Consider the following 17,429-nt stretch of genomic DNA (forward strand, 5'->3'; position numbering starts at 1 on the left):
TTAAATATATCTAGAGTAAACAAAATTCGGCTTGATTCGACACAGATTCGTTTTTATGGCCACTTTTAATTTACCCTTTCATGTCAGCTCCGCATTTTATTGAGCGGTAATTAAATATTGCGTTCACGTAATTGGCTCTATGTACGTATGCATGTATATGTATATGTGTAGATGTAGATGTGTATAATGTACGAGTATGTGTATACGTATTGTGCACGTTTAAAGTGAAGAGTCGAATAATAATTTGCGAGACACACACACACACACATACTTATGAATGTTTCAGTGCCTCGGATCAATCTCCCGTGGTAGCATCAGTTTCGGCTTTCGGGTAAGTATCCATTTGCGCATGATCATGCTCAATATTAAAGCCACAAAGACAGAGACAGAGAAAAGCAAAAAGAAAAAGAAAAATAAAAAGAGTTCAATGCCCATAAACTGGAAACGGCCAACGACATAATTCGTGTCCCACAAAAAGGTGTTAAACTATTTCAAAATTCACGAAGCCTCTCATTCATTGAGCCAGCACCAATCACGTACAGATAAATAAAATAAGACAAATAAGAGAGCTAAAATCGAGTATGCTCGACTATAAGATACTCGCTACCCATTTTCAACAACAGCATATTCTACAAATATACCAAATTAATATTCCGAAAAATACAAAAAATATACCGAAGACTATATTTGGTATATCGTACTACCAAAAAAGTATTTACTGTAGAATAGAAAATACATCAGATTTTCAGCCAAATCTACTAAGACTCGATTGCAGTATTACTTCCACAATTTTTATTGCAACCACATTTTCAGGAATCATAAATACTACTGTGGATACTAATGCGTATAAATTAAAATTTAAATTTAAAATTACGCTTACTAATCGATTTTTTCGTTTTTCGGGGCGGGGCGGGGCGGATGTGGGAATTGGAAAAATCTGAAACAAACTTGATCTTTACTTGAACTTTACGATCGCACTGTTACCCGAAACATGCACGAAAATCTAGCCCTTATAGAGAATGGGATCTATGTAGGTGTAGAGACTGACAAATTTCCAAGTGACTAATTAATATTGAAATGCTTATCTATATTATGAATGTACATAATACCTATATAAAATTCAACGCCAAAAATTCCTTCATTCAATGATTATTTTGTTCACTAAAATTTTAAATGAAGTCAGACAATACATAACATATGGTAAATCCTATATAACATAGAAAAAAAAAAATATACCATATTGGAAATCAAGCCAACTAGGACTCAAATGCAGCAGCCGGTTTTGCCATATAAAACAATTTTTTCCTTACATCCTAATCTTTTATTTAATCGCAACCAAAACAGAAATCGTAAGGACTGCTATTATGATTGTATGTACTGAAAATAATGACTGTAACATCAAAATTTATTCAGTTTGTAGGCGTAGAAAAAATCTAAAGACAAATTTTATCTAAGAAAAATTATAGTCTTTAATATCCAGTTTTCAATACGGACAGACGGACATGGCTATATCGTCTCGGCAGGAAAATGTGTACTTTATGGGGTCGGAAATGTCTCCTTTTACCCTATCGGATACACTAACGTGCAACTTATATGTCACTTTCTTATTTGGTAGCCAAAGAACCAAATATATATTCAAGCGGTTACATAGAAGCCGAAAGTAAATACGATATGGTCGTGAAAAACTATCTTCATCGAGTACCACACGAGATGGAGCTGGAGCAAATGAATGTTTAATTTTTGTCATTTCCTCTCCCGAATTGGGAATTGGGATAAAACTATCAAATTGGTTGCTTATTTTCATGTGAACATATGTGCATATGATGTACATACATACATACATATGTACAACTAATTTGCGCTTACTCTTTTTTTCTGCCTTTAAATGCTAAATGCTTAGTTAATTTCTTCAGTGTTTGTAAAAATCTCCCCCAAAACTATAATCATTTGATTACTTGGATATGTGTGTGTGTTTGTCTGTATGTTTGTAGTATTCAGCAAAGGTGTGATTGCGGGTGATTCAAGACTATAATTTGACGAAGATGACTCGCAAAGCACAACGAGAATTAAAAACTATCAACGACAACGGCAGCGGAAGTTGTCGAGACGGTTTTTTACTCATTAAAAGGGATTATTGTCAAAATCAAAATGTGCATTAGTGTAACACAGCACACACGATGTACATACATATACACACGTACAAATATATATAAAAATGCACATATGAATTACCTAAAAAAAAGCTGTTTATACATACATACATACATACATATATAATAATAATATAATAGAGGAAGACATTAATTATTCACCAATTTAATAATACTTAATCGACTAATTATCTTGTATTCATCATAATTATGAGCACACTAGGTACTATGCTGAAATTCATTTAACATTTTTAATTTCATTTAATTTGTGCTTCATTATTTCATTGCGTTATGTTCTTACATATGTACATACATTCATATGTACATACGTATATTCCCATGCTCATGATTAGACCGCACAGTACCTTATCATCACTTTTGCATTCCATTGCAGATGCTACTCTCATTCTAATTACGTTCATTATCCGTGTATGTACATTCATACTCGTATGTATGTATGTATGTCTGCGCATTAGCTATTACAATGCGTACAGAATATTTCGTGTCATCTAACAACTGCTCAAATTAACAATGGAAGATTATAAGCAAACACAGACACACATTTGTATACACATGCATTCTTATCTGTACAATAGATTGAATCGAAGGACTGCACATTGATTCAATTTCTTTACAATTAGTTTTAAAATTTCCATTGCTTGGTCAATTAAAGTCATTAAAACAATTGATCGATAATATGTACATATGTATGTATGTATATACTCGTACTATATACACAAAAGTGTGACGAAGCATTTTGTTTTTGGCTGGATATAGAAAATTTTAATTATAACATCTTTAAGCAAATCAATTATTTTTAACATCTCATATAGGATGAAGATTCTTAAATTCTGTTTTATAATTACAAAATTAGCCTAAACTTACGTTGAGAAAATTCCATAGAGTTAAGACTACGTTAAGACCCGACTGCAGCATCTGATTGTTAGCACACAAAACTATTGCTTGAATCTACAAATCTAAAACTTTTACCTTATCTCAACAAAAATTCGAAGGAGTTATCATAACTACTGTAGTTATTATTGGACATTCGTAAATCGCGACATTCTTTGAAATTACCGTAAATTATACCCGCTATCCATACCACAAAAAAGTATTATAACATTGTGCCTGAGGGAAATGTATGCAATAGATAGAACGAGATATTTTCGACCCTATAAAGTATATACATATATTCTTGCCCAAAACAGCCAAGACGACTTAGAGACTTAGATATACAGATATAATTTTTTTCGCATGCGAACTTCCGAATAGCAAGTGTAATTTTTAAGCTGGATCCAATAACAACTACAATTTTTATGATTCCCGAAAATTTGGATGCGATCATATAAAAATTGTAGGATTTTTTTAGAAAATACTTTTGTATGACAAAAAAGTCTACTTCTATCGAATCATAGTCCCTTTGACTCCAGTATCCAGTATATTTTTTTTACTCTATGGTATAAATATCGGCTTTGGTATATAAGTACATTTTTGGGTATATCTTAAGTATATGTTTTTATTGAAAATGCGTAGCGGGTATCGTACAGTCAAGCTTTCGTACTTGTTTCGATTGACGGCGATGTGAGTGTGGCAAAAATCGAAAACAACCTTGATCTGATTTCAAGCATAACAGCTGTTGAAAACAACACAACATGTGGGATAAATAAATATGGATTACTTCAAAAACTAATAAAATTATTTTCTTTTATTGCACTATCTACAACTATCGACGATAGATTTTCCTTACTATCGTCGACAGTCGATAGTTTATGGAAATTATCAAGTACTATCGATAGCGCAGACTATCCATTTTGTTATTAATTGGAATTTGTAAAGCTATGTCACAAATGCACGAAATTACCTTTCGTTCACACTTTTAATGTAGAGATTAGAGATGGGAAAACCAAAATATCAACCACGATAGCGATTGACCACTAACAAGAGTGCACGCCGATATCGAGAGCGTGTCGATGGTGGCTAACCATCGATAGTCCCGATAGTGACATCTGTAGCTCTGCACCTCTAATGTCTCTGCATCTCGAATGGCTGATCAAGAATACTATACATATATTTTATAGAATTGGAAGTGCCTCCTTCTAACTGTTTCATACATTTCCTGTAAGAACAAGGATATACCCTATGAATAACATGTATAATTATAATTTGAATATGTTATATATAGAAGTCAATTGCTCAGTTAGTTAATTGCCGCTTCTTAGGTAACATATTATTAGATGTTAAATCAATAATAATCATCGTATATATTCTGTAAAATTTTCGAGACTGGAAATGGAAACATCGAGTGTAGCTGAGTAAATTTGATCCGATCGACAGGGGGATTTATGACACCGTATGTGTATTTACAGAATATGTACGTTGTATATAGATATTTTCATATACTCATCTGAACCAGGCTAACAGCCAGTGAGGAAATACAGTGAGGAGAACACTTTTGCGGAAAGGGAAAGTTGGTGGGTGATGGGTGATGGGTGAGTGTTGCGACCAATGGCAGGCAAAGCTGTTCCGAAACTCTCTTTGGACAGTGCTGCAGCTGTGCTCTCAATGCCGCTCAATCTCACGAAGCAGAGAATACATCTAAATTGGCTATTTGCAATTAAGCCCGAACGTTCTCATCGCATGGAGAGTTGAGCTTCAAGGGTGGCAAAAGTGGAAACAAGCACGACGTCTAATTAGTGCCCTTTTTGACCCCCTCTCTTTCCATTCCGCTTTTCGCATGTGGGGGAGCAACTCTTTGCGCCAATGGCGTTCCAGTAAACCTGATTCTAAGAGCTATGAAGTAAATACTATATGTATATAATATAATGAATAACAAGTAAGAAAGCTAAAGTCAAGTGTGCTCAACTGTGAGATATCCGCTTTCCATTTTGAACAAAAACAAAAGCAAGATATTGTATATTTCAAAATTCGGGATATAAAATGAGTGGGCGTGGCCAAAATTTGAAACTAACTTGATCTGCGTGCAAACATAACAAATCGTGTTGAAAAAAAATTATAGCTCTCTCTTATAGTCTCTGAAATTTAGGACATGGCTACATCCTCTCGGCTGTTGACGCCGATTAAGAATATATATACTTTATAGGGTCGGAGATTCCTTTTTCTACATGTTACATACATTTCCTGCCGGCACAAAGTTACAATACCCTTCTACCCTATTGGTAGCGGGTATAAAAACAAGTGTGCTCGACTGAGTGATATATCCTCGACCATACAATATGAACAGAAAAATCAAGCGTAAGAAAATACTGATATTAATGTATTGTGAGGGCGTTATTTGCGGCAACATTTTGTTAGAATTCAATTCAATTTGGAAAGTAATTTGTGAACACAATAATTACTTACAAGTTTTCGAAATATCTTAAAAGTGTTTACATATTTTTTATGTATTTATGATTTATGGCAGAAAAATCGTACAAACTTTATCATTTTTCACATTAGGAGCATTTTGAAAATTGTGATAAATTGATTTGAAATTTTAGTCTAGTTAGTCTGTTGGTGTCAAAATGAATATATATATTGTACAAAACACACATATATGCACAAATAATTTAAGATCATGAGACAATGTATTTTTAAAAATTATAGACTATTGATGCAATTACATAGACATTCATAAGAAGTTCTTAGTTTCCATTCAGATTTTGGGTCTACAATTGATTTTAAAAATTGACAGCTGAAACTGGCGTTGGGCCCTCACAAATATCAACAATGGAAAATAAACAGAAAGTGTGTGTGTGTGTATGTGTGTATGTGTACGGTTCTCCCTAAATTCTGAAGCCGTCGACACGTCGTGAAGCAAATGCCACCCTTGAAACAGGCATTCGATAAACAGCCAACAACAAAAAACTCATATTGGCCGTAAAGATAAAATTTGGTACTCTTTACGAGGGGAGTAGGTGCTAAGTACAGTCTAAAACACACACACACACACAAATAGACAACACAAAAGTGTGGTCAAACTTGCGATAACATATGTATGTGTATGTGTATTTACTTACATACATTCATACATACATATGTATACACTGTATGCATGATTCGGGTGCTGGTTTTATACGAGAGTTCCAACTTCAGCACCAATTGAAGCAACCCAAATATTTGATGGGTTAACATAGTAAAAAAGATACGACAATTCGTGTTGTTGCTGGCCCCAAAGTTACAATTACGACTAGTCTTAATTCCAATATATAAATACAATTTTTGAAAACATATATCAATTTGCAATGTGAAAAATTCAATTTAAATTTAGTGTAAAGCTTAAGATATGCTTGAGTATTCGACTCTTCATATGCACTATTTTATATAGAATATGTACTAAATATTTATTTATTTATTTGCATTATTAATTTTGATGCCACTCCAGAAATTATACGTAAGAATCTAGAGCACACAAAATGCATCATACGTACACATGTACATACATATACATATGTATGTATATGTATGTACATAACAGAATTCATGCATGCTGTGTGATGTACTAGATTGCTTGTAGTCCCAAGAATGGGAGGAGTCCAAGCGAAACGAAATGAAACGAAACGAAACGAAACAGCAGAAACGAGTTAAGCGTTCGCGCTTTGCGATTAGCAAATGAGCACAGGCTAATTAAAGCAATCGCTGCGGCGCGTCGTTACGGCGGAGTATTGACATGGGGATGGGGATGGGGTTGGGGTTGGGGAGAAGGAGGGGTAAACGACCAATCAAAAGATGCGATGGTACAACTCAACAGACAAGTCAGCGAATATTGCATTTGTACGCATAAGAGTGAAAGAGGCACACACACACACACACAGAGGCATATGTATGTACGTCTGCTATATTTGTATAGAATTAATTATGGAAATCTGCATTTGAAGAAAACGTGTACATAGGTGAACGTTTTTTATGTATTCGTATACAGCGTATCAGCGTAAATAGAAATATCTACATATATTCTACGACTGCCCAAATTCATCGTATAAAGTTACATAAACACACATACTTGTATGTAATTACGAAATCTTTCACAGGTGGCAGTCAGGGTGAAGACACCAAGCAGTCAGACTCTACTGGTGCTGGAGCCACGCCTTTGCATATATATGTGGCGTCCCCCTTGCCCCATAACCATTTCAAAGCATAGCAAGTTTAGGGTTACGAAAGAAAGCGCAGGAGTAATGAGAATACTCCCAGGCAATAGCCGAGCGCGAGTGAAACAGAAACAGAAAAAGGAACCGAGCTCACATTAGCAGCAGCAGCCACAGCGACAGCGACAGCAGCATCAGCAATCATTGCAACAAAAAACAATAAGCCGTAAAAGTAGAATCATTGCCACTAAACTCAAGTCTAACGCACTCATCTCGCTCACGCCCACATTTCCAATAAGAGAGTTATAAGCGATTTCATCTGGTCTCGAAGAGTAACAAAGAGAGCATGAAGTCTAAGAGAAGCTTTTAATTAAAATAAAAGCAAAACGTAAGCTCGTGAGCGAACGAGTCAACGAGTGCTCTCTCTGTATCTCTTGCGTCGTGTCGCTCTGTGTATGTGTGTTTCTGACTAGCTTTCAGAGATCTATTTTATTTATTTTTAAACTACACTTTACAGTAAATAATATATGTATATAATTGGACCTTCGATAAGTAACAATGCAATTTTCGCAAGTTATATTGCAATTCGACCACTTGTATTTAAAAATAAATAAATTAACTTTACGCTTATATTAATCGGCATTTGTGTACTCGAATGTGAATTAAAATATGTATATTTGATAGTAATCAACTGTGTGCTAGCTATGCTCAGTCTCAGTCAAGAAGGAGGACGAGCTGCGGCCCAACTCAACTGAAATCAGTAGAGTAGCGCCCCTCTGTCCTTGCTGATTTCCAGATTTTAGGGTGTTATACACACACATACACATACACATACTCACACACAAATATATATACATATGTATATATATATATATATGTATATATATATCGAAAAACATCACCAGAAGCGTGGGGGGCATAAATATAATGAAAATAAATAATTTATACATAATGCGATGCGATGACTGAGCCGCGTCCCGTTGCGTCGCGACCAGCAAGCTATCTCGTTCTTACACCTTCTGTTTTGCTTTTACTCCACTTCGCTAGCAACGTTTCACCACCACCAACTTCACCATTTACTGACTGACTGTGCTCTCCCCACGGACATTACTTTGTTCTGTTTTTTTCGTTTGAGTTGTGGGTGTTGCTGTTGGTGCTTCGTTGGTGAACGAGCGAGCGGGAAGACAAATACACTCTTAGTTCATAGTGGAAAGGGATGGGGCGACGGCCAAGTTGAATGGGCCCCAAGTTCAGTTCAAGACGAAGAAGCGCCCAATTCCGATTCCGAACTCGAGACAGTTGCGTTCCTCAGGAGCATAAAATATACAATTACTCAAGTCTGTCTAGCCTTTTTCTTTAGAATGCAGTTGGTTGCTTGTTCTTCCATCTCATTTTTAGTGTGTGTTTGTCAGATTTTCCTGCGCTCAGATTTCACATTCGTATTCGTTTAGGATATTTTCATCTCATTTGAGATTCAACTAAAAAACGTCGGCACCCTCTCACTCAATTTAATCCATCCCCTTATCCTTCCTGTTTTGTTTCTGCTTTTGCATCTTTCTATTGTGTGCTATTTTCTTGTACGCATGTGTGTGTGCGTGCGTGTGCGTGTGCGCGTGATAGTGGGATTGAAATTTTAGCGTAGTGTAGTGTATAGACATCGCGGAAGTTGGCAATCAGTTTTTGTTTTGCTGCAATGTGTAGCGAGACAGCGCGCAAGAAAGAGCGAGAAAGTGAGTGTGGGAGAGCGTGAGAGTAACAACACAGATAATTACATATGTATATATATGTGTATATATATATATATATATATATACATATGTATATGTACATGTATATGCATATGTATATGTACATGTACATGTACATATATGTGTATAGAAGAGCATTTATTGCATCCTATCGCATATGTATACTAATCTCTTTTGACAAATATGAAATTGAATACCGCTTATGTATAAACATATGTATGTGAGCATGAATGCAAATTTACGCAGATGACGAATTGTTAAAAGTTCCTTCGTGTGCATGCTCATACTATGTTCTTTCTTACATAAAATTTTACATTGATTTCCGTCCTTATTGTGTACTTTATCAAGAAGTTCCTTATTTTTATTATTTATTTATGCGAATGTTGTAGTAAAAGTTAAACTCGGTTTTTGCAACTTTATCGTTGCAATTGATTTTCACATCGTTCTTTTTCGTTTACATGCTTTGCTAATTTATTCTAGCTGTTGAATACATACATACATACATATGTTAGTATACAAAATAAAATACATCTTTACATTCCAGTATATTGTATATTATTGGAGACTCATAGAGTTGTATGTAAATTTTGGTTTAGTGTGCCAGCCACACCCAATCTTACACAGGGAAAATCATTCATTGCATTGAATTACAAGGCAGAAAGGCAAGTGCGCAATTTGTAATGTGTATGAATGTATGTTGTTTTTTGAAGAGCGAATGTAACTCTTAAATTCGTATGTACATATATCTGCAGATACTTTGTTTTAATTGGGCTTCGTCAATCGCACATTTTCAAGGTACATATGTAGTATGTGTATGTGTATGTGTGTGTGGGTGTGGGTGTACGTGAACATCTATTATTTTTGTCACGCTGATTAATTACTGGTGTAGTTGTGGATGTATATGAAAGTGTGTATGTGTATGTGTATGTGTGAAATTAAAACAAGTATTTGCACAGCGTTCTGCTCCTCCCTTTTAATATGATAACGAATCACAACGTGCTGGGGCTTCAGCCAGTAGCAGTTGTGTGACTGTGTGCGGGCGAAAAGGCGCAATTAACTTCACATACAAATACATTACCACTCTCTCGCGAGCGTCACACACACACACACACACACATCCAGAGAGACAGACACAGCAGCAGTACAGGGCTCTGCGAGAGCAAGAGCAAGAGCAAGGTGGCACAATTTACACTGCAGTCAGGCAGCAATGCAGAGTTGAGTAGAAAGCAAAAACAAACAAGCAATACTACATATGAGGTAGCGCAATGGTTGGGTGGGTGGCGTGGTGGTGAGCGGGGAAGGGGTGGGGATACTTGTTAGTGGGCCGCACAACAAGCACGACCAATCAAGTTTTGAGCTTATGTTGTTGCGCGCTGTGCAACACTGTTGCTTTACTCTTCTAATCTCTTCTCTTCTTTTTGCTTCTCTTGAGAATGCGAGAGTACGACTGCTGATAAAGAGGTCTACAGCATCTGTAAAAAATACAAAATATGTACATTAAGAGCACAGAGGAGGCAAACTCAAGCGGCCCGCTCTCTTCATTGTGTTGTCATGTCGTCATTATCGGCGCGTTGTTTTTATTTCAACTCAGCACTCAGTAGGGCACTGCCCGCATATCCAGCTCTGCTATATACTGACAAGAACATAGATATAGATATGAGCTCGGCTCACCTCATCTTCTATATATACTCTTATATACTCATACACACATTACTCAAGTTGATATCTGTTCTGTCATTGGCTAATTAGAGTTTCTGCTAATTAAGCTTTTTCGAAAGAGAGATTTGGATGTAGTGTGAATTAAAATGTACGACAAGTTTTTAATTGGTTGCAAAATAGGGTTGCTTTTTATTCTTATTATTCAATGTACAAAAATGTACTCAATCTCTAAGCAAACCACATTTTATATGAAGTTGTTGATTGCAAAATTATCACTCCAGCTAATGAATTTTTAATTTGAAATGAAACAGCTTTCAATTCAAAGAGAGGATTTATTTATATTTTTTGCACTTGTAAATTTAAATTTTAAAATATATAAGTTAAGTAAAGATCAAAGATACTTACCGATTGTTTATGGATCCGTCCTGGGAATAATGTCAATGAATTTATCGTTTCGTCGATGAAATTCGGAGACCTTATAATGATTCGATTCGACTCTGCTTTCTGCTCTTCATATGTGAGTAAATTGAATTATTTTGTTGGTTTGTTTCTTGGTTATTGAATTAGCGATTAAGGTTTACATGTTGGATAAATGCTTTGATCATTTGCTTTGTTTTTTGTTTCTTAATTGTATATAGTATTTCTTGAGTTATTTTTATTAGTTGCTTTATGGAAGTGAGTCCATAGAAACGTTATTTTTGTACTATTTCAATGTGATGATATTCTTAAATATTATAGGAACTTTTTGTATCGAACGTGTAGTCAGACGAGTTCAAACGGGATTGCACCTGAAATCAGTGAGTTTTATTACATCTTAATCGAGTTAATATTAATAATATTGCAACTGAAACTTAACTAATAGCATAAAAGAAGATTTTTCAAGTTTTCTTGATTGCATATATTTTGAAAGTCATACTAAAATTGACATTTACAGAGAATTTTGAAGAAAATATTTAATTTGACGGTTGATTTCCGTTGGGTGTGTGTGTGTGTGTGTATGTGTGTGAAGGAAGACTTTACATTTCTACAAGGACGAGAAGAGAATAAAAAAAGCAAAAAGAAAAGACGAGGGAGAGGATACGAATAGGACACGGTCACAATGAGTCGAGTTATCGAAATTCATTTCGAAACCGGTACCGGCATGTGGCAATGGGTACCTGGTACCCTAAATTATTGTAGTATTGAATGCCATAGGCAGGACAAGTAAAAGAAATGCAGAAATAAGGGTGCAAGGGGAAGCAGTCTTCATAATAAGTGAGCGGGTGACCGACAGGTGGCTGGCTTTTGTTACACTTTTAACAGTTTTGCTAATAATTATCAGTAACATAATAAACATATATAACATATGTATGTTTGTTAACGGTGTTAAGAATATGTTGGAATGTATTTTATACTACAGTGAGTAATTCTCCAGCTACTCGCAAATGCTCCAAGACACTCAGCATACACAATTGGGATTATCAATTCGATGTGCTGATTTGCCAACTAGTTAAATATGCTTTAATACAATATATGGACAAAGTTCAAATTAGCGAATATATATATATATATATTGATCAGATGGATTATTATTTTCGATAGACCTTGTTCTTTTTGCACTCACAGAAAAAAAAACGCGTTAAAATCAAGCATAAAATCATGAATCAAGATTTTTTTATGTCAAAATTAAACAAAAAAGTTTTATTCTTAAACCAAGATCAAAAAAAAAATATGGATTGGCCAATCAAGATAATACTCTTGTCTCAAGAATGGAAAAATCTTAAAATTGAACCAAGAAGCAAAATCTTAAATGAAGATCAATCGTTCTAGGTTAATTCTACATGAATATAAATATGATTCAAGATTATATTCCTGTTTCAAGATTGAAAAAATCCTAATATCGAACCAAGAAGGCAAAAACAATATAAATATATAGCGGTTTTTTCTCAAATATTTAAATATTAAATATTTACACATTTATGTAACATATGTTCTATATATTTTTTCAATATTATTCACTTATTCACTTATAACAGTTACTTTTTTATAAGAACAGTCTAAAGTTTGAACCGAAGACCAACACCACAACACGACACAATGATTAGCGACGTCTTTACTTACTTATAATTTCAAAGAAAGGGAATTCCAACATTTTAAGAAACAAGAACAAAACAAATTTTTTTTAAGTTCGCAAAGTTCTTAAATTTAGATTTCCAATCTTCTTTTCTATAATAATCTAGAACAAAACAATCTTGAAACAAGATTTTAAGCTTAAAAAAAGATTTTTTAAATCTTAAAATGCAATAAAAAATTTAAATTTAGCATAAAATTCTTGATGTAGGATTGTTGCAAACTAAAAATATTATTTCAAGATTGTTCTGTTTATACCCGCTACCCATAGGGTAGAAGGGTATTATAACTTTGTGCCGGCAGAAAATTTATGTAACAGGTAGAAGGAGGCATCTCCGACCCTATAAAGTATATATATTCTTGATCAGCATCAATAGCCGAGACGATCTAGCCATGTCCGTCTGTCTGTCTGTCCGCATGAAATACTGGATCTCAGAGACTATAAGAGACACAATTTGTCATCCGCCTTCACAAATCAAAAAATATCGAAATTCGAAACTAGAGTCGATTTTTGTTACACACAATAAAAGCTAATGTTTATGATTCCTGAAAAAATATATAAAAATTTGTTAAGAATTGTATAAGTTATTCAACAAATACTTTTATATGGCAAAAAACGCCTACTGCAATGGAGTCTAAGCTGCCTTGCCTGACAATGTTTAGAACTCTAATGTCTGCGGTAAATTAATTTGGTATATTTTTAGAATCATGTCGCACTGATTTGCTCTTATTCGAAATGGGTATCGGTAGCGGGTATCTCACAGTCAACACCACTCAACTGTAGCTTTCTTACTTGTTTATTGAACAATTTGAAAGCCCACGCACAGATTTGATCTTATTCCCAATTAGTATCTCTAAGTTGTGCACACCTGACTGCGCATCATTAAAATTTAGTTGAGCTCTATTACATATTAACGATCGGCGATCAATCTCGGATCTCTCTGATATGTGAGGAAGTGAGTCTGGAAATGTTATTCAATCTATTTGTTATTTTTAGCATTTGTCGAACAAAATTCAACAGCTGTGTAAATTACTTTTCGTTTATGAATTATTTATTTTTAAAAACCGCTATCCATTATCCATTGAGTAGATGGGTATTATAACATTGTGCCTGCAGGAAATGTATGTAATAGATAGACAGACAGGAGGCATCTCCGAGTGCATATATTTTTGATCAGAAGGAGGCATCGCCGACGACATAAAGTATACATATGTATATATTCTGAATCAGCTTCAACAGCTTGTATAGCCGTCTGTATTTTTATCCGACAGATCATTAGAGATATTTTGTATTGTATGGTATATTATGAATTTACTGCAATGTCGATATCAAATATAGTTTCGTTGTTTTAGTATTTTTAGAATATAGTTTTATTGAAAATGAATAGCGGGTATATCGCAGTCGATCACACTTGACTGTAGTTTTAATTTGGTTTTCTGCTTTTTGACTTTACATTGGTGATTTAGTGATAGTCATCAGGTATTATTCTTACATGTTTTCATTATACCCACAAGTATTAAAACTTTGTGCCGGCAGAAAATTTATGTAACAGGCATCTCCGACCGTATAAAGTATGTATATACATTCTTGATCTTTCCGTCTGTCCGTATGCACACCTAGATCTCAGAGACCACGCCCACTTCCGCCCCAGCAAATCGACAAAACTCGAATAAGAAGCGTAGATACCAAACAAAAATAACTATACTCTTAGTGATGCCTGACAATTTGGTTGCGATCAGATAAAAATTGTCGAAGTTCTTTAAAAAATACTTTTGTATGGCATACTTTGTACTCTATAGTATATCTTGGATGCAGTATCATATCAATATACCATTTGGTATATTATTTTTATTAGTTGATGGTATATTCTTTCGGCATATTTTATAATTAATACCGCAATATTTTACTTTTATTCAAAATGGGTAGCGGGTATCTCAAAGTCGAGCACACTCGAGTGTAGCTTTCTTACTTATTTTAATCTTACATCGATAAAAAATTCCGCTTTTTTGTGAATGATAAATTATAAAAAAAAGATACTGTGAATCAACTGGTATCGACATCTTAATGTATAATGCTGGAGTTTTTTATACTCCGTGGATAAGTGAGTATGTAAATGCATACATATGTATGTATGTGGGGATACGTATGTACATAAATCTTACATATGTATGTTCACATACGCATATGCAAGTATTTACATATATTCAACGTTTTTTGTAAAAACTAGCTCGAGTAGAAGGCTGAAAGAGTGAGACATTAGATAGCAGTATGCTCGATACGCGCGCCGATTTAATTTGCCAACTCCTGCTTTTTGCATTTTTAATGTCAACACTTTTATTCCAACTTGCTTATGGCGTGCGAGACAGTTGTCTCTTTTTGATGCATACACTAACACACACCCATCCACCCACAACGACACTCTGTCTCTTTCGCTATAAACGCGCTTCGTTTACATTTACACTCTCACACGCACACTAGTGCTCCGCGTTTTTACATTCGCATATGCGTAAGTATTTGTGTGTGTATGCATATATATATACATACATACATTGCTCTTATGGACCACGTGCCTTATTATATCGCCGGAGGCAAGTAAATACTTTAATATCTCTCACCCCTTTTTTATGAGTAACTTCACATCTCCCGCTCTGAAATTCTCTCAATATATATACATAAGTAAGTAGATATGCAACATACTGACATTTGCAAATTTGTGCTACTCTTCTTGCACATTATTTGCAGCAACGCAACGACACATTCTCTTTCAACGCTCTCCAGCAATTTGATAAAAAGGTTCTCCTTTTCCTTTCAATGCGCTTCTCTCATATTCTACCCTTCTTTTTTTTTTTTAAATTACAAATTCATTTTTGATTTAAATTGTAATTGCTTTTAGCCAAAAGTGCACACAGTGTGCCACACACACTCAAACAAACATGCGCTCATTTAAATGTTGCTCAAAATAGTAGTATATAGTAAATATGTTCGTTTCAAGTTTTGAGCGTTAAAGATGTTTTGGAGTCTTTAGATCATTTGATTAAAAGTTCGTTTTTTGATAATCCTTGTTTTAAGTAAAACCAAATATACACATTTTGATTTAGAAATCAGTCTTGTAATCATTACTTAATTTATTTATGAATTTATTTATTTTTTTTTGAGCTTCTTTGTATTTCGCGAACTAGTATTGGATTTATAAAACATATGCTATAGAAGTGCACAAAATCACGATTTACAATTTCACGTACTATAGCTCTTGGCACAATTTATACATTTTGTAATTTTTAATTTATTTTGCTTGCATTCACATATCTTGAGACTATTTTCCTAGAATCTCCAGATGTATTCCGAAACACACAGAAAACACTCAGTTATTCCCAACAAATATAATGCATATTTGTATGTATAATAGATTATATGGGAATGTTCGATAATATTTTATAATATCTAGTTATATGTATTTTTTTATTGGTTTGTTTTTTTTTTGTTTTTTTGCTTTGCTTTTTGTGATTTTTGTTGTTGTTTTTGTTTTGAAGATTGCACTAGTCGTTCTATTGTACCTCGAAAGCGTGAACCTGGTCGCTTCCACCGTCGATTTCATACTACTAGTAGTAGCAGTGACTTTACTTTTTTGTATCATTGAGATACTTTGTCACCCCGAAAGAGCAACACATCGCAGAGAGCGACAGCAGCGTGCAAAGCCAGAGAGTAACCGGCATATCACTGCAAAGAGTGGGTGAGTAAGAGAGCAAGGCACAGCAATTTCCAATTGCCAGTGGAAGCAAAAGCAGTAAGAGAAAATCGGAGGGTGTGAGAGAGAGACAGAGAGAGAGAGAGAGAGAGAGCGTGAGTTTGGGGTAATTATTACCACGCTGTGGTAATTAGGCGTGAATGAGACAAAATATGCAATAAAACAAAGAATTAAATAAGATTCTCTACGAGCGCAAGCGTGAGCACCTAAGAGTCTTTCTTTGTCCGCCTTTATGCTTTTTTCATGTGCATATGCTTGCTGGCTTGTTCCTCAGGCTGCATTAGAATGACATGTGAGTATTTAAGCCCATTGCAACCATCATTCATTATTTTTGTAGAACTACCATCGAATGTTATACCGACATACCGTACATACATGTGTCAATTTTTAAATACATTTATACATATGTACATGCATACTTATGAATTCATAATTTTAATAAAATTGTATTTTTAGTTGGCGAGAAGTTCAGATAGCGGAAATTTCGATTAATGGTGAATGATGAATAATGAACAACTCGCCAACTGCAGACTTTATAAAAGTTCAGAAACAAAATCTCTAAACTTTCAACAATTCTTCATAAATACGACAAAATTCTTGAACATATGAGGATGAAAAACGACTCATGCATAGTTAGCACTTGCATAGACAAAGTCAACGTCAAAACCGAAAAAATATGGGCATTTCCAGGATTGCGAATATGCCATTAGTACGGCCTTTAACCAAGAAAATTCATTTTATAAATACTATTTTAAAGAATTAAGGGAAGAGGATATAGAGTATATAAAAAGACTTTTGAAACAATAAAGATCTTCCAAAACTAAACTGGGCGAATTTAACCTTAAACAAGCCAAAACAACATCCTGCGATCTTTACACAAACAATTTTTATACCTGCTACTCATAGGGTAGAAGGCAAGAAATATATGTAACAGGT

General features: G+C 34.5%; 1 protein-coding gene across 8 annotated transcripts in view; it reads right to left on the reverse strand.

Moving 5' to 3' along the window:
* The window catches only part of LOC132794861 (zinc finger protein 2), a 55,714-nt gene extending 39,378 nt beyond the window's left edge, over positions 1-16,336 (reverse strand). For 6 of the 8 annotated variants that reach the window (XR_009633345.1, XR_009633343.1, XR_009633344.1 and 3 more), the window contains exons 1-2: positions 15,364-15,895; positions 11,044-11,426 (exon numbers count right to left, since the gene is read on the reverse strand). The gene's annotated coding sequence lies outside the window, so the exon portion shown is untranslated. Of the gene's footprint in view, positions 1-11,043; positions 11,427-15,363; positions 15,896-16,302 lie in introns of those variants that run through there. The other 2 variants (XM_060805123.1, XM_060805124.1) reach the window with 2 other exon arrangements.
* Between the last annotated feature and the right edge of the window lie 1,093 nt (positions 16,337-17,429).

This window comes from Drosophila nasuta, chromosome 4 (assembly GCF_023558535.2).
Source record: "Drosophila nasuta strain 15112-1781.00 chromosome 4, ASM2355853v1, whole genome shotgun sequence".
Lineage (NCBI taxonomy): Eukaryota > Metazoa > Arthropoda > Insecta > Diptera > Drosophilidae > Drosophila > Drosophila nasuta.